This window comes from Typopeltis vanoorti, chromosome 11, assembly GCF_054136105.1.
Source record: "Typopeltis vanoorti isolate ZY-2024b chromosome 11, IOZ_Tvanoo_1.0, whole genome shotgun sequence".
NCBI classification, from domain to species: domain Eukaryota; kingdom Metazoa; phylum Arthropoda; class Arachnida; order Uropygi; family Thelyphonidae; genus Typopeltis; species Typopeltis vanoorti.
The window spans coordinates 3,096,039-3,117,128 of NC_143559.1; the positions used below are offsets into that span (position 1 = coordinate 3,096,039).

Genomic DNA, 21,090 nt, shown 5'->3' on the forward strand with positions numbered 1-21,090 from the left:
TGGGAGATACTAAGACAAGGAGTGATGAGAGCTTGGTCCACCTTTACCACGAGTTGTCTCAGTCGTGAAGATACTTCAGGCGCAAACGTTGTTTGCTTATACTTATTGTTATCATTATTATTATTATTATTATGTGACACCTCCAGGGAGTCAAAAGAATCACGAGTGACAGTGCGGCAACAGCATAGAACTATTGGATCCCTTCCAACTATTAACCGTGATCAAACTTGCTTAAGTTTTTGTTGAGCCATTAATAGCAAAGGCTCTACCACTTGACCAACTAATTTTTTTATAATCTAACTAAGTGGAAAAAACTTCCAACAACATATCAATAAGTAATTTAGTTACAATGTCACCACTTGGGGAAAGCAACCATGTGGTCTTGACCTGGGAGATTGAAAGACATGCTGAATATTCTATTAAGAATGGGTATATGTGGAATTACAAGGCTGGTGATCATGGCAAGCTGAGAAGTCAGCTTTCAGCTGTATTATGGCATGAGAAATTCAAGGGGGAGAGATGTTGATGCTGCGTGGGAGATTCTCAAGGAGTATTTGAAGAAAGCTGTATCCGACTGTATTCCCAGAGTCAGAAGGAGAAATCAAGTAGGAGTAAAATGATGAATAATACTATTAAACAGGAGTGGCAGATAAAGAAAAGGTTGTGGGAGACGTATAAAGAAAAAGGTGATGAGCGTTCCATTGAGCAATATAAGGTACAGGCAAAGAGCGTAACCTGTATGGTAAGGATAGCCAAAGCTAATTAGGAGAGGAAGCTAGCTGATGAATCCAAAAGAAACCCCAAAGAGTTCTTTCGCTATGCGGCTAGTAAAAGGAAGAATATCCATGGAAAGATTGTAGAGATAGATGAAATTGAGGTGCTTAATATATTAAAGAACCTTAATGCTAACACTGCTATTGGGTTAGATGGCATATCGGCCCATGTGTTACGAGAATGTGCAAGAGAATTAGCAACTCCTCTAACCAGAATGTTTAATTTAAACCTCAGTTCTGGTAAAGTGCCAATAGAGTGGAAAGAGGGGGATTAGTTCCATTGCACAAGGGAGGCTCTAAGACTGAGGTTGCAAATTATAGACTAATCAATATATCTGGAGTGGTGGTTAAGATTTGGGAGAAAGTAGTTAAAATTAGAATTCAGGACTGGGTGGACAGCAATATGATACTTTATAAGGGGCAACATGGTTTTGTTAAGGGTAGGTCTTGCCTAAGTAATTTGCTTACGTTCTATAATAAAGTAACAGTGGAGTTGGATAAAGGAAATCCTTACTCAGTGATACTGCTTGACTTTGCAAAGGCTTTTGACAGGATTCCACATGGAACTGTTAGATAAATTAGAGCAAATGGGTTTGGATCCGGAGATGGTGATTTGGATTAAAGGATGGCTGGCGGACAGATATCAAAGAGTGGTTTACGGAGGAGCTGAGTCCAGGAAAAGGCAAGTGACTAGTGGTGTACCTCAGGGCTCAGTTCTTGGTCCTCTATTGTTTAATTTGTACATCAATGATATTGGAAATACCTTGAACGGAAATATCCACTTGTTTGCTGATGATGCAAAATTGGGAAGAGCGATAATCCATTCAAATGATGTGGATATTTTACAGGATGACTTAAATAGGCTGACGGTATGGACTGAGGTAAATGACTGTCAGTTCAACGTGGCTAAGTGTAAGGTGATGCACTTCGGGAGGATGACATCGCATGCTGTTTACTATATTAACAGAACTGAACTGCAGGAAGTTGATGAGACAAGAGACTTGGGAGTTATTGTGGACAGAGAACTTAAGTTTAAAGGGCAAATTGCAAAGATTGCCAAAACATCACATCAAATTACATTGTTGTTGAGGAACACACTAACAAGCAGGGATAGGGAAGTTATTGTTCCACTCTATAAGGCATTAATAAGGCCGCATTTGGACTATTGTGCACAGATCTGGTCGCCAGGATTTCTTGGTGATGCGGAAGTGGTAGAGAGGATTCAGAGGCGGGTTACAAAGATTGTTGCAGGTCTGTGGGATGTTCCCTATGAGGATAGATTGATGATCTGTGGGCTCCAAAAATTAGCTGATAGACGTAGGCGAGGAGATATGATAGAGGTATTTAAATTGTTAAAGGGATTTTACAGGATTGATACTGATGATATTCTTAAGACCAGTGCAGGATGTAAGAGAATGAGGGGCCATCCCTGGAGATTGTGTAAGAGTGTGGTTAACAAGGGTGGTAGGATTAGATTTTTTACTTGGAGGCTTGTGAATGGGTGGAATGCTTTGCCAGAACTGGTTGTGAATGCTTCAACTGTGAATGAATTTAAGCAGGGTATGACAGGTATTGTGTAAATAATGGTCAGTGTGTCAATTCAGGTCTCCCGCGATGAGTCTTTTGACTCCTTGGAGACACCGTTAAAATAATAATAATAATAATAATAATAATAATAATAATAATAATAATAATAATAATAATAATAACTAAAGATTTCAGTGGTTACTGCTTCCTGTGTGATGGTGCTAGTGATTCATTTATGTATTTTAATTAATAACTAATTTTTAATTTTATTGATTTGTTTACGCTAAATAATTAATTAATTATTCCAAACGTTTATTTATTCAACAAATGATTTATTTATTTTTCATTTTATTTAGTTTATGTTATTTCATTTATTTATTTTTTGCTAGGAACTGAACTCCTTTTAGTTGATGTAATGTTGTGTGTATAGGAATAATGATATATCCATATCGTAATATGGAGTTTCTCGTATAACTTCAGTTTTTAAAAAGGGCATTTTGTTTTGATCCAGGTAATTAGTAAATGATACGCGCATATTCACCAATAAGTCGTCGATTAATTTATTTTTTCATTTCATTTTTTTTTTTTTTTTTTAATGTAACATTTTCGCTTCTGAATTTAGGGAAGTGCTACCCTATTTTTATCCAGTGTTGGGAATAGCGGGAAGTGTGGAATGGGACTTTGCAAATTTTTATTTGCAAGCGAACTGTAATTTGTGTGTAACTCTTATCTCCTTTCTGTAGTGGAAACCAGATTTTTGTTTGGATGCGTAGGGTTTAGATGCTAAATTCACTATCTTTTTTAAATACATTTTAGTGAATTTACAAATTCTTAATACCTTTGTGTTATATGTTTTTTTTTTTTATATTTTTAAATACAGTCTACAGTCCTTTGATATTTGTTATAATCAAAATTGATAATTGTGGTTATTATGATAACATTTTCCCCGTACATCTGCAATCATTGTAGCCACTGTGACCATCATTTCTAGTATGGTAATATATACTCAGAGAATTCCATCCCTGGGCAAAGGCCATTCCCAAACTTCTGTGTTGTTCTTCTCTCTCTCTGATGACCAATTTCATCCAGTTGTTTCTTACAGTTCTTGTGATCTCATCTCTTTACTTCATTCTCTGTCATGTTTGATTTTTTTTTTTTTTTTTTAATAATTTTAATAATATCAGCAGCTTTTGCCTACTTTTTGAATTTTTTAGTTTCTGTGCTTTTTAAATTACCAAAATACTCTCTGTTAATTGCTGGCATACTCTGTTTTGCCGTGGTGTTTTTATCAGAGACCAAGTGTAGGTATTATCTAATGTGAATGTGAGTAATATAGGTTTTTTTCGTGCAGAGTTGTGAATGATTGGAATGCCTTGCCTGAGAGTGTGGTGACCGCAAGGAGTTTGAGTGTGTTTAAGACACGGTATGATGAGATGTGTGTGTCATAAAAGGACCTCCCAGATGAGTCTTTGACTCCATGAGGTCTTGGGAAATAATAATAATAATAATATAATTGGATTCAGCATCTTCTTTATTATTATTATGTGACAACTTCCAGGGAGTCCAAGGCCTTATCATGGGAGGGTACTCTACTTTGCTAAATACATATTACCCTATCCACAACCACTTAATTCTCTTACTACAACCATCTGCTAGTCATCAACAGCAACAACAGTATTTTTTTTTGTCAGTAAATTGCATGTGTGTTCTGAAGGCTGATTCATCTGTACGTAGAATGAAAATTCCGAGTTTCCTGCTGGAAAAAACCCTACCTCTGTATGAGATTGGCTAACTCACCTTCAGTTGAAAAAGCCCATAATAGGATTCCCCTCATCGCAACGAGAATCGAATTCAGGTCTTTTCCAATCGAAGGATGCAGTGTTCCGCTGTTCTTCCAATTATGCTATGAAGGCATTTTTAGTGATAGGTAAATCACTCTTCATCCATTGGCCTAATATCCAGTAATTATTTCTGCAGTGGGTATGTGGACTGTATTCTAGGTCTTGTCTGTTGTTATAAGAATTCTGTTTGTCCCGCATAGAAGATACATTATTGCACCTATTTGGTGTTGATGTCATCTAGCACCATCATTTTGAGTTATGATTTATGCCAATAAGAATACAATTTGGTCAGCTAAATCCCAAATTGCCAGCCCATCCTTGTTTGTTCAGTATCCAGGTGGATAACCAAGAGGGTACACCATGAGAAGGTGAGAATTGGACATCAGGTCAGAAGCCCTGATCACTTCTCTGCATTCCCTAAAAGGCCATGTGGAGGTCTCCTCCCAGTTATGCAGCCTTGACCCTTAAGCACCTCGAATCAAATGAATCAAAATTGAACAGCTATCAGATGTGAACTGTAGACTCAAATATTCAAACATTATTCAAGAAAAACTTCTTGAATAATGTTTCTTGTTTGTTTCTTTGGTTCTTGTTTTCAAACTCTTTCAGAGTTTGAAAACAAGAACCAAACCTTGGAGATTCAGTGGCAAACCTTAAAGGAAACTTTAATTGATTGAGCCAGAGCAGCATGTGGTGACATAATCTGAAAAGATAGAAAAATCAGAACTCCGTGATGGATTCAGAAAGTTAAAAGGCAGTCAAGGAATAGAAGAAAACCAATCGAAAGTTACTAGCAAATAAATCACTGTGCTCTTAGGGAATACAGAGAAAAATGTAAGAAAGGAAAGCATTCTGTAAAATTAGCTAAACAGTATGGGAAGACTTTAGTAAGAAAATTGGAAAGAAATATTGTGAAGGTGGTAAAATATTCCAAAGGCTATTGATAAAGCTCAGAAATGAGGGAAGGGAATTTGAGATAATAAAGAGGATATGAAAGCTGAGGATAAAGAATTCTTGATGTATGGAGTAATTACTTTGAAAGATCGCTAAATCAGCAGTGAAAGCATTGTGATAGAAAACACTCAACAGGAATCCCATCTGGAATATATATATATATATACACGCCAGCCTGGCTGGCTGAGTGGTTAGCATATCCGCTCCCTAGCCAAAAGGCTGCAGGTTCGAATCCTGCTGTGAGCATGGATGTTTGTGATTGTCTGTGGAAATACCAATAGTGGTGGTGGTGGTGGTGGTCGGCGATAGATGCCGATGGTGTAGTTGCGGTCAGTTGGTGGATTGTGAAGTAGTGGAGACAGTGTAGAGTAGATGCCCTCCCTCGATGAGTCTTTGGACTCCCTGGAGCTGACAAATAATAATAATAATATATCAGTACTTATTATTATTTTGTGACACCTCCAAGGAATCCAAAGACTCATGAAGAGAGGACACCTACTCTGCAGTTCTCCTCTTCACCACTTCCATCTGTCTCCATCTACACCAATGCCATCTACTGCCCACCACCACCACCACTAGTATTTTTTGTCTGTAAATTGTGTGTGTCCTGAAGGCCAATTTTTCTGTTTGCAGGATGAAAAATCCGAGTTTCCAGGAGAGAAAAAGCCTCCTACCTCCATACGAGATTGGCTAACTCAACTTGAATTGAAAAAAAAAAAAAAAAAAAAACGTAAAGATTCCTCCCGTCATGACAAGAATTGAGCTTAGGCCTTTTCCAATCGAAGGGTGTACTTGAAGTACAAAAAAGCTATCGCAAACCTGAAATGTGGAAAGGCAGTTTTAGTAGATGATATTCAACAAGAAATGCTAAAGTATAGATGTATAATAGTTTTACAGTGGTTCATACAGTACATAATTCAGAAGGCATGGTCAGTGGGTTGAATTCCTGATGATTGGAGTAGAGCTCTCATAGTACTCATCTTTAAAAAAGGGAATAAAGCTGAATATGAGAATTACAGAGGAATTTCTATACTGAGTGTTCCTGATCAGATTTATGCAAATATACTTGAGAAACAGGTAAGAAAAATTGAGGAGGAGAAACTTGGAGAAAACCATCCTGGGTTCAGACCAAACAGAGGTTGTTAAGATCAGATTTTTTACTTCAAGACAAATAGTTGAGAAATTATGGGAATATAACAAGGATATCTGTATTTAAGTTTTGTAGATTTGGATAGAAACCTAAAGATAAGACTAATAAAATGTCATGTGTGGAGTGTTGCTCTCTATGCATCCGAAAGTTGGACATTGAGGAAAGAAGAAATTAAGATTTTGGAAAGCTTTGAGATGTGGATTTGGAGAAGGATGGAAAAAATTAAATGGACAGATAGAATAACTAATGAAGAGGTCTTAAAAAGAGTAGAAGAAGAAAGAAGTCTGTTAAAGAGGATAAAAAGAAGCAAGGGAAACTGGATCGGACATAGAGGGAATGGAATCATCAGTGATGCCATTGAAGGAAAAATAGACGGAAAAAGACCCAGAGGAAAAGTAAGGAAAACAGTGCTAGATGACATGCTCAATGGAGACAGGTACACAACCTTGAAAGAGAAGGCTCAGAACAGAAGAGCATGGAAGGAAAGTTTCTGCTACTAAAAGAAGAACCTGCTCAATTGCAGAATACTAAAGAAGAGAAGAAGATTTGGAAAAGGCATATGACAAGGTGCCAAGAAAAAACCTGTTCGAAACACTCCACTTATATGACGTAAATGGGACATTATATCAAGCAATATCAGCAGCAGTTAAAATTGAAGGAGGTACAGAAAGATGGTTTGATGTCAGGTGTTCGACATATCTCCACTGTTATTCATCATCTATATGGATCATATTATGAAGGAAAGCGGTATTATCAAACCTGATATCAAGATTGGAGATGCTGGTCTCAGCTCTTTGTTATACAGATGATGCTATACCCCTAAATAAATCCAAGACAAGTCTGCAGGCTTCCCTGACCCAATTGAATAATTGCCGTAATAAATTTGGTATGAATATCAGCATTCAAAAGACAATGAAAATAGGCAGAAACATTGAAACCCTCAAATGCATCCTGAATGGAGAACAAGTAAAATATTTCAGCTATTTTGGTGCAATTTCTAGTGTAGATGGCAAATTAAACTAGGAAATAGATAAGAGAATTAAGCACAGCTGGTATGGTAGGCAGTCAACTGAATAAATTTATATGGAATAAGAGAGAAATTAGTCAAAACACTAAGCTAGCTGTATACGAGATGGTGTTCACTGCCTTGCTAGTTATGGATCTGTGAGCTTTTTTAGAAATAAAACTCTTGACCAAAGATTAGAGACTACAGATATGAGAATCCTGAGAAAGATTAGGGGACTGAATAGATGGCATCAATGGTCGTATCATATTAAAAACGGGCTTATTAGGAAAGAACTTGACATTGTTATCATTCAGGAATGTGTTAATAGAGCTAATCTCAGGTGGTATGGTTACTTAAACAGAATGGTAGAGGAATTTTATTATTATTACGTGACACCTCCAAGGAGTACAAGACTCATCAAGGGAGGGCATCTACTCTACAACTCTTTGTCTCCACCAACTACAACGAACTGCATCATCTACACTAATGCCATCTGCTGCCCACCACCACAACTTGTATTCTCACAGACAATCACAAACATTCATACCCACAGCCTTTTGGCCGGTAACGGTTAGCTAAACAAGTGTTCTCTGCCAGTTTGGCAGGAAAAAGACCCAGTGGCAGACCAAGATATAGTTGGATTGATACAATAAAAAGCACCTTAAAAGTCAGAAATACAAGATCTGATAATGTATGAATCTTGACAGATAACAGATTAATTTGGAGGAAAATTATTGATTGGAAGTTAGTAATGGTGTAACTTTTTCATGCACTATCATAATTATCTTGTACAACCCCTGAGGGTATATGTCAAGAATTTGATGATGTCATATAGCCCAATTGGAATTTTTGAGGTATTAGTTATGCATTTTGTTTTTGTTGAATTGATATCAAATTTCAACACATCAGATCCAAAACTCACGATCCTTGCATGTCCTTCTTTACATACTGCCTAAGATAGTTGTCTTTCAAGAACTGAAGAAATTCATTTTCCTTATTCCCCAATGCTATCTCTTCATTCCCATCTATACTGCCATAATTAAAATCACCAATCTTCATCACCCTTTCCTTGTTCGCTAACTGAAGTTATTATCTGAGACTTCCAAGGAGGCAAGGACTGATCGAGTGAGGCTATACATCATCTAAACCAGCTGTCATCCCTTCCATTAAACTAATTAACAATGAGTACCTTTAAAGGCAAACTATTCCACTCACTCACTGCGTTGTGAGAGAAAAACCTAGCCCTTACTCCTTTCTTGACTGCAACAAACTCAACTTCCATGGATGTCCTTGTGTTCTCTCTCCCACCTTCCTTATATTGAAAAATTTCTTCAGGAAATATCCCATAAAACCCATTCAGAAGTTTATAAACCTTGGCCATATCACCTGTAAGGATTTGTCCTGTTAACTTAACCAGTCTGTAATCCGCATAATCGCAGTCTATCCTGATAATCTAAATCTCATAATCCTGATATAGTCTTTGTAGCTCTTCTTTGTACCCTTTCTACATCTTCTTTTATCCCCTTGGAACTTGGGAGACCAAATCTGCGCACATTAGTCCAGGTGCTGCCTTATCAAGGGCTTATTAAAAGGCAAAATGACTTCCTTATCCTTACAGGTCAAGGTTTGTTTCAATATTGGAATTATCTTCAAAGTTGTGTTGCAATTTTTGCTATGTGACTTTTCAACATTAAATTCCTATCAAACATTATATCATTTCCCTAGCCTTATCAGTTTCTTGTAGCATAATCCCACTGACATAATATGCCACTGGAAATCTCATCATGCCAAAGTCCACAACTATACTTACTACCATTAAACTGATAGCATTTTCGTTTGCTCAAATTTTCAGCCTATTCAAATCATTCTGTAAGTAAATGCATCATTGCATAATCAGTAAACAATTGCATATATCCTATTAGATCCTTCCTAATGTTATTAATGTATACATTGAACAACAGTGGCCCAAGAACTTAACGCTGAGGTACATCACTGGTGACCTTAAATCTCGCAGATTCACACCCATCGTATACCACTTTTTGATGTCTATCTGTGACCTATCCACTTATCTAAGGCAAGAGTTTATATTCCAGTTCTATATTTTCCAGTTTATGCAACATCTTTTCATCTGGTATCCTATCAACTACCTTAGCAAAATCCAATATTATCATAGTGTATTCATTCCCTTTATTCGTCTCGGCCCAAAGATTGTTATAAAATATTAACTAATTGCTAAAACATGACCTCATCATCGTCATCAAATTTCTGATATGTACCCTCGAGAGGTGTACAGGATATGATAGTATTACATGAAAAACTTATATTATTACTAACTTCTTATATACAATTTTCCATCAAATTAATCTGTTAATTGTCAAGAATCCAAGATTATCACACCTTATATTTCTGTCTTCTGAGGCACTTTTATGGTATCAATCCACCTATATGTTGGTCTTCCTTTGGGTCTTTTTCCTGCCAACCTGGCAGATAACAATTGTTTTGCTAATCTTTCCTCTCCCATTCTATTTAAGTGACCAAACCACCTGAGATAAGCTCAACCAAAACATTCCTGCATGCTAACAATGTCAAGTTCTTTTCTAATATCCTCGTTTTTAATATGATATTGCCACTGACACCATCTGTTCATTCCCCTAATCTTTCTCAGGACTCTCATTTCTGTGGTCTCCTGTCTTTGGTCAAGTGCTTTATTTTTAACCCAGCTCTCAGATCCATAAGTTAAAATTAGTTTGAACACTGTCTTGTACACAGCTAGTTTATTGTTTGACTAATTTTTCTGTAATTCCATATAAATTGATTCAATTGACTTTCTACCATACCAGCTTTGTTGATTCTCTTTGTTTCCATATTTAGCATGCCATCTTCATTAAAAATTGTACTTAGGTGGCTGAAATATTTTATTTGTTCTATAGGTTCTCCATTCACAGTGCAGTTGATATTTTCAATGTTTCTGCCTAATTTCATTGTCTTGTTATTGCTGACCTTCATACATATCTATTGTGACAGTTATTCAGTTAAGTCAGAGACTCTTGCAGACTTTTACTGAATTTATTTAAAAGTATAACATCTCCAATTTTGATATCGTGTTTATTACCACTTTCCTTCTTAATGTGATCCGTATAGATAATGAATAACAAAGGAGATAATTTACATCCTTTTCTGACACTAGATTTAACATGAAACCATCTTCCTGTCTTCCTTTGATTCTAACTGCTGAACTTACAACTCATATGAAGACTAAGTATTGCTTGATGTAATGCCCTATAAACACCATACAACTGTAATGTTTTGAATAGCTTTTCTCTTGGCATCTTGTATGCCTTTTTTCATATTTACAAAACTTAAATATAGAATTTTGTTATATTCCCATAATTTCTCAACTATTTGTTGTAAAGTGAAAATCTGATACTCACAGCCTCTATTTGGTTTGAATCCAGCTTGTTCTTTAACAAGCTTCCCTCCCATGTTCCTTTCAATTTCTCAAACACGACTTTCCTTTAGTAAAGCCATGCTGTTCCTTGCAGAGTATAGCTTGTCTCACTACCCATTTTTCTATGCAACTTCTCACAACTTCTCTAAAATCTTCACCATCATGCCAGAGATACTGGTAGGTCAGTAGTCAGACATATTAATTTTTGCACCACATTGTACAATGGAACTATCATGCATTTCTTCCATTCCTGTGGTATCATTTGTGAACTGAGACTCAAGTTATATAAACATGTAGAAGGCCTTGCCAATTCAGCCGAACATTCCTTTAGCACATGCCCTGATATTCCATCTGTCCCTATTTCATAAATTATTGTACAAGTTATGAAACAGCTTCTCCACTTCATTCTCACATATCTCTATCTCTTTATCTAATATTGTACTAGCACGGTGCACCATGTTGCATACTCCTGGTTGATATATTTTAGGAAAATGAATGCTCATTCAGGGGCGAATGCTGGTCTTGAAATTCACACTTGCTCTTGTTGTCATTCAGGGAGTGAGAGATGTGATTGAAATCTGATTATCGGAATAACGAATTACAGGTAAACCTCGTATAACGCAGATGTTAGGTTCCATAGAAATGCCGCGTTATATAAATCGTGTTATGGAGACCACATACAAAAATTAGATCAGATCACATACAAAAAGTAGGGTTATGTTCCGAAATCGTTTTTTTTTTTTTTTTTTAAATTATATAAACAATGACATATCCAACAAAAATATATTTTTATTTAATTGAGGTAATTTATGTAAGTTAAGAAAACATATAAACTATGACACAAATACATAGTATAAAATTATAAAAATTACAAATTGTAATTAAGCTTCATTGCAAGTAATGCATAAATGTTTTAGGCAAAATAAAAATGAGTGCATATTTTAATCTTTCATAGCACGAGGATTTGAGGGTCGGTTAATAAACATTAGTTTTGTCATGTAATCACCTGATGCATTACTACAAACAGTAGAGTAATTTTATCTTTGGAAACTTTGAATCCGAGAGCTGATCTTTCATTTTACGAAATATAGGTGCGTTTTGGCATTTTTTCCAAATATAATCCGGATTCATCAGCATTGAATACCTGGTCTGCATTATAAATGTTTATAAACTTTGAGAGTTTTTTGTTTAATAAGATTTCCATCCAAAGGAATTTTCTTTTGAGTGCATCTTCTTTCCAAATCATTAGAGATTTCTTCATTTTTCTCTTAGAAAATTGCGTACACGAGCAATGAGCTTTGCACTTACCATTGACCCAGCAATAAACGCTTTCTTGGATTTTATGTTCATTGTGTTTGATTGTTTGAATTGTTGATTTATTCATTTAAATTCAAAGCCCTTACAACAACTGGTTTTTCTCCATTTTTCAACTGATCGATGATTTTAATTTTTTTTCTTCGAGACGAATTTTCTTTTCAATATTCATTTTTTCCCTTTCAATGCAATTTGTGGCTATTACTATAAAAATAATTTTTTTACTTAAAAAAGCATTACATATTAATTATGTATATATCAATGCAATTTGTGGCTATTACTATAAAAATAATTTTTTTACTTAAAAAAGCATTACATATTAATTATGTATATATCTCACCAGAAAATAAAGTGCTCAGCTTGAGATAACACACTTATGATTTTTAATGCGATTTCCTGGCAGAAAACTAAGATAATTTTCAACAATAAACACTTTATACGGTATACAATTGATGTACATGCGTGCTAAAGGTGTTTCCCCTAATATAAATTCACTACTTATAACTACCTGCACGATACGTGCAGACGCAAATTTAACGAAGATAAAATTTGATTTTTAAGTCGCGTGGCGAAAAATATATGAAAAGATAAAGGGTTGCTATAATTTCTAGACTGTATTTTTGTCAAAACTGTATTGTATAAGTACCGCGTTATACGAGGGTTACCTGTACTGACCATTTAAAACTACATATTTAGAAATTTATGTACATTTAATCATACAAATGCAACATTTATTTTGCAAATGGTATTTTATATTTTTCAATTTAGCTACTTGAATACAAATTCTACCCTACGGTTCTTATTTATGAACTGGTCAATAATATCGTCATAAAAAGTTGGTTGTAACATAATTTTCCCAAGCAACACGCACACTTGTAAAGGCTGCTGAAGCTCACTGGCTAGAGCTACGTTGACTGCTTATAGCCTGTGGTCTAAGCAACAGAGTGAGACGACGTGAAATGGCTATGCAGTTGACTGCTTATAGCCTGTGGTCTAAGTGAGATGATGTGAAATGGCTATGCAAGCGCATGAAATCACAGTGCTGCTGCGGCTGCGAGGACCTGTAAGCTCCTACAACCGAGCAAGCCAAGGTAGCTTTGACTAGACGAGCAATTAGCTCAATTATTGCCGCGCAAGCTTAAGACGTCTTCTGTCTACAAAAATAAAAGCCTAAATGGAATTTTTATAAATGCATGCATTTATTAACAAATAAATAGTATTTCTTTCTCAATTAATGAGCTTGCGCAGCAAGCATAGCAAGTATGGCGAATTTGCCACTGTGCTGATTAATTGAACAATCTCATTAGTTTCTGACACTTGAGTACTATCTGCATTCAGTAAAGATGCTTATACATTTCTTCATCACATTCCTGTTAATGAGTTATACAGTTATGTTTTCACTCTACTGACTAATCTCCTGATATGTCCCCTTACATTCTCCTTATGCCAAATTAAATCATTTTTAATTAGTATATAGTGTGGCTTTTTATCACAAGTTGTGGTGCACTTTTTCAGTTTGGATACAAGTTTCCTTCGGTGATGGTGGTAGTGTTGAAATTTTTTGTTGATATATTGTGTTTTGTTACTTGTTTGTACTGTTTCTACTTCTGAAAATGGTGCCCATTAAAAAATGGAGGTCAGCGGCATGGAAGGCTTCTGTACAAAAGTTTGGCTCTGCCTTGGAATTTTTGCAGTGGAAACGTTACGAAAATTGCTATATGTATGCACTGAAAAATGTGAAAGATTTGTGGGCTGTTTGGGTAAACGTGAAGAGGGAAAGCATTAATGTAAGCTTTGGGACTGTAATAGAAGAGCTTAGGCAGGTGTTAGAAAATTAAAAGTGAATTAGAACATCTAGAAGAGGATATTGTCCGCGCGGTTAGCCTAGTGGCTTTGCGCTTCGCAACCATATGCCTGGGGAAGGAGTGTCCTAGGTTCGATTCCCGTCGGAGACGTGAGGAGCTGAAGGATCTTCCTCAGCCATAGCCAAGTTAGCCGGTCTTGGGCGCGGGCAGTAGGGTTTTTTCCGCCAGTTTATCTGGTGTTTTTCATCCCGCAAGCAGGCAAACCGGCCCCTTGAACACACAGGGATACAGCCAAGAATACCTTGAGGCATAGGAGTGACCATTCTATCCTCGTATTTCGGTTACGAAATCCAAGCATACTTGGAAGGCTGTGGGCCTTAAAGGCCTGTTAAAGCCATTGGGATAGATAGAAGAGGATATTAAATATCTGAAAAAGAGATTGGCTGATGAGAAGGAGGAAGTTAGTATTATGAAGAAAGAGTCAAAGGATAATCATACATTTTGTATGGAGACTTGATCATTAGAAGTGTGATTACTAATAAACTGCACAAAACATGCTTTCCTGGTGAAAAATGAACCAAATGACTCATGTGTTGCAGAAAAGGAAAGACCAAGTATCAAAATTAGTGGTGATTGTGTACACAAATGACTTAGTTGGGGAGAAAGAGAATGTTGATGGAGACTTGAAGAAGTTGTTGCAGCAGGTAAAGAAGAATAGTGTTGTTGGGAAAGTTGTAGGTGTGTTGCCCAGATATGACAACAGTGAATGGAGAAGGAGAGCAGAGATAATGAATAGTAAGATGGCTTAGTTGTGTGAGTCAAGGGGGGTTTAATTTGTAAATCTGTGGAGTGAATTTGAAGGGAGGTTGGAATTGTTTAAAGTTGATGGATTACAATTAGAAAGTCTGTTTTCTGAGAAGGCACAGAGTCAAGAAGTTAATGTAGCAAATGATCAGAGTCTACTTGTGAAGCAGAATAGCACAAATAAATGGAGTGTGTGTCAGAAGGAAGATGGTTATGAGGTTGCATGAGATGTGGTTGCAGTAGCAAAAGATGGTAGAAGGCATAAAGGCAAGGGTGAGACAGGTAGGAATGGAAATCAGAGTCAGGATAGGGAAGCAGGAGTGGTCATACTCAGTGGCGGCTCATGGCTTGAAATCGTGGGGTGCTTCAACTTTCGAAATATATATACACAGTGTAAGTACAGTGTATATGTGTTTGGATAAAATATCAAAATTATGGTAAAAATTTAAAAAACAGATAAACATGAAAAAATATTGTTAATTATCAATAAAATTATACAGTTTGGTATAATTCAAAATTACTTAAAAATAAAATATATTCTTCTTGTTTTGTTTCATGAAAAAATATTGTTTATTATTGATAAAATTATACAGTTTAGTATAATTCAAAATTACTTAAAAATAAAATCCATCCCTTTAATTGTAATTAATGGTTTTTTTTTTCAATTTTTGGACATTACAATTATATCCTTTAATTGTAATGTCCAAATATTTAAAGCGATGGAGTAAACACGATAAGCACTACAAACACTCTACTACTGGCACAAACTGCATATAAACAACAGTGGAACTGTGCGCTGTTCAGTGCCGCATTACGCTAATAGCTTGCATTTCACTATGATGTGCATATGCTTGTGTGCGTAGCAATATGACACTGTGGTAAACACAGTGCTGCTAGTGTCCTTTGCCCTCCTAAGTGCTACAAGATGAATTTTTATTATTTTTTATACAAAACAAGAGAATTGTATAGGATTGTTGATGATGAAATTAAATATTACAAGCAAATATAAATAAATTAATAAATATATTTATATACCGAGAAAAATTGTGGGGATGCTGCAGTGCTTATGCACGAGCCACCCCTGGTCATACTGAAGGGAGAGGCGTGGTATAGCAGCTAGAATAGTGAATGTTGGTACTGGTAGAATGGCCTCAAACACACAGGGATTGTAATGTTTGTACACAAATGTAAGGAGTATTTGAAACAAGAAAACTGAGTTTGTTGTCATTAATTGAGTCATGCCCGAAGATAAATGAAATACATGAAACTTGGTTGTCTGATGAGGATGTGATGTCAGGAATAGAATTAGAAGAATATATAATTTTCTGGAAGAATAGAAATGTGAAAAGAGGAGGAGGGAGTGCTATTGATGATTGCAGAGGAATTATGTCTGCAAAGTGTGGAAGTCGATAGTGCATGCATAGATTTTGAATCTCTGTGGTATGAAGCTGAAATAAACAGAGTAGTATATGTGATAGGATGCTGTTATATCCTAGGGAATGCAGAGAATACTGAATCTGAAATGTTTATGCAAATTAGTTGGGCATGTAAAAAGAAGGTGATCTTGATGGGAGAATTTAATTACAGGAATATAGAATGGAAGGAGGAGATAGGAACAAGGAGAGTGAGCTTGTGGAATTTCTGAGAGATAAGTATCTTAAGCAGCATGTGATTGAAGCAACTAGATGCTTTAATGTTTTGGATTTGGTGATAACTTCACTCCCGAGCGCCCCCTTGATTTTGAGAGTGGCGCTAGCGTCGCCGTAGCACGTGGCGGTGAATTTGAGCTGTGCAGAAGAAAGTGATTTTTAATCGGTGAATAGTCCGCTTTTTCCCCCGTTTTTCTACGTTTTTGAGTGCTAAATTGTTTCTCTGAATACGAGTGTACTTCAGTGGTTGTTTTTTTGGAAATTAGTTGCTGTCGCGATACAATATATGTTGGTACCGTCGGAATCGAACGCGTAACGGTTGAAGACAAAACGAAGCTAAGTTACTGTATTTAGTTATATTTCGTTTATTTAATTATATTTAGTACTTTAAATGTTCTGATGTTTGTACTTTTTCCCCCTCTTATTTATTAATTGAATAATTATTAAAGATTACACTACTCGGCGGTAAGGAATGATGGTGGATTCAGCAGCAGTCGCAAGTGGCGTAACGCCAAGTCCTCCGCCATTTAAAAACTCAATTATTAGCAATATCATAAAGGACTTTGTGGCATGCAGTACTTGCGGCATGTATGCTTCTCGGGAATTACATATGTGGCTTGTTAAAGAGAGTGGAGAGCGTACGTGCGCCAAATGCAGGCAGTTGGAGGAAATAAATACATTAGATATATCGATATCCGACTTTGTTGCTCCAGGAACGGAGAATAGGAAGACAAGTAGTATGATAGGAGCGAATGAGAAAATAATAGTTGATAGTGTGGAAGGTGTGAGTGACTGTGGAAGTTTAGGAGATAGTTTTGTATGGGAGAGTGAATTTAGATTAAGAGTGACTGACCTGCAGAGGGAGATAGATGAGTTGAAAGAGGAGGTGGAATGTCTAGTGAATGAGAGCAGAAGTATGAAAGATAAGATTAGGAGAATGGAAGAGATAAATGCAAGGCAAATCAGAGTAGGAGAGAGAGAGAATTTAAGGAGTATGAGTGAGAGGTATTGGGGTGCTAGAAGAGGAGAGAATGGAAACAGTAGAAGAGAGGGAATGAGAGAGAGGTATGGGAATGCTAGCAGACGAGAGGATGGAAACAGTAGGAGAGACGGAATGAGAGAGAGATATGGAAGTGCTAGAAGAGGAGAGAATGGAAACGGTAGGAGAGATGGAATGAGAGAGAGGTATGGGAATGCTAGAAGACGAGCGGATGGAAACAGTAGTAGGAGAGACAGAATGAGAGAGGGATATGGAAGTGTTAGAAGTGGAGAAAATGGAAACAGTAGGAGAGAGGGAATGAGAGAGATGTATGGGAGTGCTAGAAGAGGAGAGAATGGAAACAGTAGAAGAGAGAGGTATGGGAATGAAAGAAGAGGAGAGAATGGAAACAATAGGAGCGAGGGAATGGTAAGAGGTATAATGTATGGCGACTCAATGATCCGTGGTGTTCAAGATAGGATGCGTGAGGAGTGTTTGCCAGGAGGAACAATAGAAAGGGTGGCTATGGCAATTAAGAGAGGTGAAAGGGTGGATGAGATGATTGTGATGGTAGGAACGAATGACTTGAGTGGTAATGTAAGTCGGACAGCGAGAGATATGAGATTTTTGCTTGAGACTGTACGGAAGAAGACAGAGAGAGGAAAAATAGTGTGCGTGTTGCCTAGGTATGATAATGATGAGCTGAGCAGAAGAGCGGTGATATTGAATGGCATAATAGCGAGAATGTGTGACAAGAGAGGACTGGTATATGTGGATGCTTGGAGTGCATTTGAGGAAAGAGAGGAGTTGTATGCGAGAGACCGTTTACATTTGAATGAGGAAGGGCGTAGGCATCTGGAGAGATTGCTGTTCTGAACGAGTCAGTGTGTCCCAGGGAGGATGATAGCAGGGGTGGCCTCTTGTGGGAATGGATACTTGGGAGAAGGGAGACAATGTCAGGTAACACTGAGCCTAGTGGAGTCTAGAAGGGATAAGGCTGGGTATAGAAACAATGGCATTTATATGCTGTATACTAATGCCAGGAGTATCCGGAATAAGGGAGAGGAATTGGTGGCGCAGATAGCATCAGCCTGGCCAAAAATTATTGCGATCACTGAGACGTGGTTGACAGAAGAGGATATAAAAACAGGAATAGAAGTCGCTGGATATAGCATTTTTCGTCAGGATAGGAGGGGAAAGCGTGGTGGTGGGGTGCTGCTTATGATAAGTGATGACCTATGTCCTCTAAGAGTGGAGAATTTGGAAGGAAGTGAGATAAATGATTTTGAGAGCGTATGGTGTGAGCTAGAGGTAGGCAAGACAGGATATTTAGTGGGGTGTTGCTACAGACCCAGGAGCACAGAGGATGGGGACCAGGAGATGTTTAGACAGCTAAGTTTGGCAAGTGCAAGAAGAATGATTGTTATGGGAGATTTTAACTTCAGTAGTATAAATTGGAGAGAGGAACATGCATGTAACAATAGGGGAATGGAATTTCTAGAATTCTTGAGGGACAAATGTCTTAGGCAACATGTAACAGAGGGAACAAGAGGTTCAAAAATTTTGGATTTGGTTATAGCATCAGAAGAGTTGATAATAACTGAGTTGACGTTTCTCCCACCAGTTGGAGAGAGTGACCATATGGTGTTGACATGGAAAATGAATAGACATGCAGGAGTATCAAAGAGACGGGAACTTATGTGGAATTATAAGGCAGGTGATTATAATAGTCTTAGACGTCAACTTCGGGAAGTTTCATGGAGGGAGGAATTTGACGGCCGGGATATCACCAGTGCGTGGGAAATTGTGAAAGAATATTTGTTATCAGCAATGGTAAGTTGTATACCACGAGTGAAGAAGAGGGCGCAATTTGGAGTAAAGTGGATGACAAACAACATTAAACAGGAACTGCATGCGAAAAAGAGGCTATGGAAGAGATATAAGGAGACAGGTGAAGAGAGGATGGGTGAAGAATATAAGACACAGGCCAGAAGAGTGACTCGTGTGGTAAGGAAAGCGAAACTGGAATATGAGAGGAGATTGGCCCTAAGATCCAAAGAAAATCCTAGGGAATTTTTTAGCTATGTGGCCAGTAGGAGGAGAAATGACTGTGGAAGAATGATATTGTGGGCTAAAAATGGGAATAGAGTGACTGATGCAGAGGACATAGTGGAATTGTTCAATGAACACTTTATTGGAGTATTTCATCCTAGAGGAGTCAGTTTTAATGCTAGAGGGATAGGACTGGTACGAGGTCTGGAGGTACAGGAGGAGAGTGTGTTTCAGATACTGAGTACTCTGGATGTCAGTAAAGCTGTGGGACTGGATGGTATTTCGCCACGAGTTTTGAGAGAATGTGCTAGCGAATTGACAATACCTTTAACGTGGCTTTACAATGAAAGTCTGGCTTTGGCAAAGGTGCCCAGGGAATGGAAGGAAGGTAAGATAGTGCCATTGCATAAGGGTGGTAACAGACTGGAAGTGTCTAATTATAGGCCAGTCTGTGTGTCATCAGTAGTTGTTAAGATCTTGGAGAAAGTAGTGAGGGACCGTGTACAGCATTGGGCAGATGAGGGTAATGTTATCTGTGAGAATCAACATGGATTTGTGAAAGGACGCTCTTGTTTTAGCAATATGCTAGCCTTTTATAATAAAGTTACAAGAGCATTAGATGAGGGAAAGGCATATACTGCAATTTTCTTAGACTTGGCGAAGGCATTTGACAGGGTGCCACATGATAAGCTGATATTTAAGTTGCATCACATGGGTCTGGATGTCAGATTGGTCAACTGGATTCAGGATTGGCTGTCTGATAGGTATCAGAGAGTTGTGTATGGTGGAGCAGTTTCCAGGAGGCAGAGGGTTACAAGTGGGGTCCAACAGGGCTCAGTATTAGGACCTATATTGTTTAACCTTTATATCAATGACATAGCCAGTGGATTGCAGGGGGATATTCAGTTGTTTGCGGATGTTGCGAAGCTGGGAAGGATTATTAGTAATAGCGCAGATGTGGTAGCCCTGCAAGAGGATTTAAATAAGCTAGATAGATGGGCAAATGAATGGGGGTGTCAGTTTAATGCAGCAAAATGTAAGGTCTTGAGGTTTGGGAAACATTGATGGGATGCTGCATACTCTATGGGAGGAGTTATACTGGAGGAAGTAGGGGAGACAAGAGATCTGGGGTTGATGATTGATAGAAACCTGAAGTTTAGGGGACATATTGCAAAGGTGGTGAAGGTAACACAGAGGATTGCTGCTATTATGAGAAGGACACTGACCTGCAGAGATAAGAGGGTTATCATTCCGTTGTATAAGTCTCTGATCAGACCACACTTGGACTATTGTTCTCAGATTTGGTCCCCAGGATTTGAAGGGGATAAATTAACTGTGGAAAGGATACAAAGACGGATGACAAAGATGGTTTCAGGACTGTACAAGGATAGTTATGAGGATCGGCTGAGAGAATGTGGACTGCAGAGTTTGGCGGATAGAAGAAGGAGAGGTGATGTGATTGAGACTTTTAAACTGTTGAGAGGTGGTTACAGGGTTGACACTGGGGAGTTCTTTCGCTTGGTTGATCAGCGGGAAGGAGTGATGACAAGAGGCCATCCCTGGAAGTTACGAAAGGAAACTGTGAGCAAGAGGGTAAGGAGTGGTTTCTTTGTGTGGAGGGTGGTTGAGCCGTGGAATGCATTGTCTGATGGAGTGGTGGGAACGAGAACGGTCAGTGACTTTAAAGAGTGGTATGATAAACTTTGTGTTTCTCAGGGGGGGGGACCTCCCCTCGATGAGTCTTGACAGACTTTGTCTTAGGAAGGACCTCCCTCGATGAGTCTTTTG

General features: G+C 37.7%; 1 protein-coding gene across 2 annotated transcripts in view; it reads left to right on the plus strand.

Moving 5' to 3' along the window:
• The first annotated feature begins 2,518 nt into the window (after positions 1–2,518).
• The window catches only part of LOC150101275 (uncharacterized), a 246,176-nt gene continuing 227,604 nt past the window's right edge, over positions 2,519–21,090 (plus strand). Inside the window, exon 1 of one of the 2 annotated variants that reach the window (XM_090400557.1) lies at positions 2,519–2,537. The gene's annotated coding sequence lies outside the window, so the exon portion shown is untranslated. Of the gene's footprint in view, positions 2,538–2,680; positions 2,812–21,090 lie in introns of those variants that run through there. The other variant, XM_090400555.1, reaches the window with a different exon arrangement.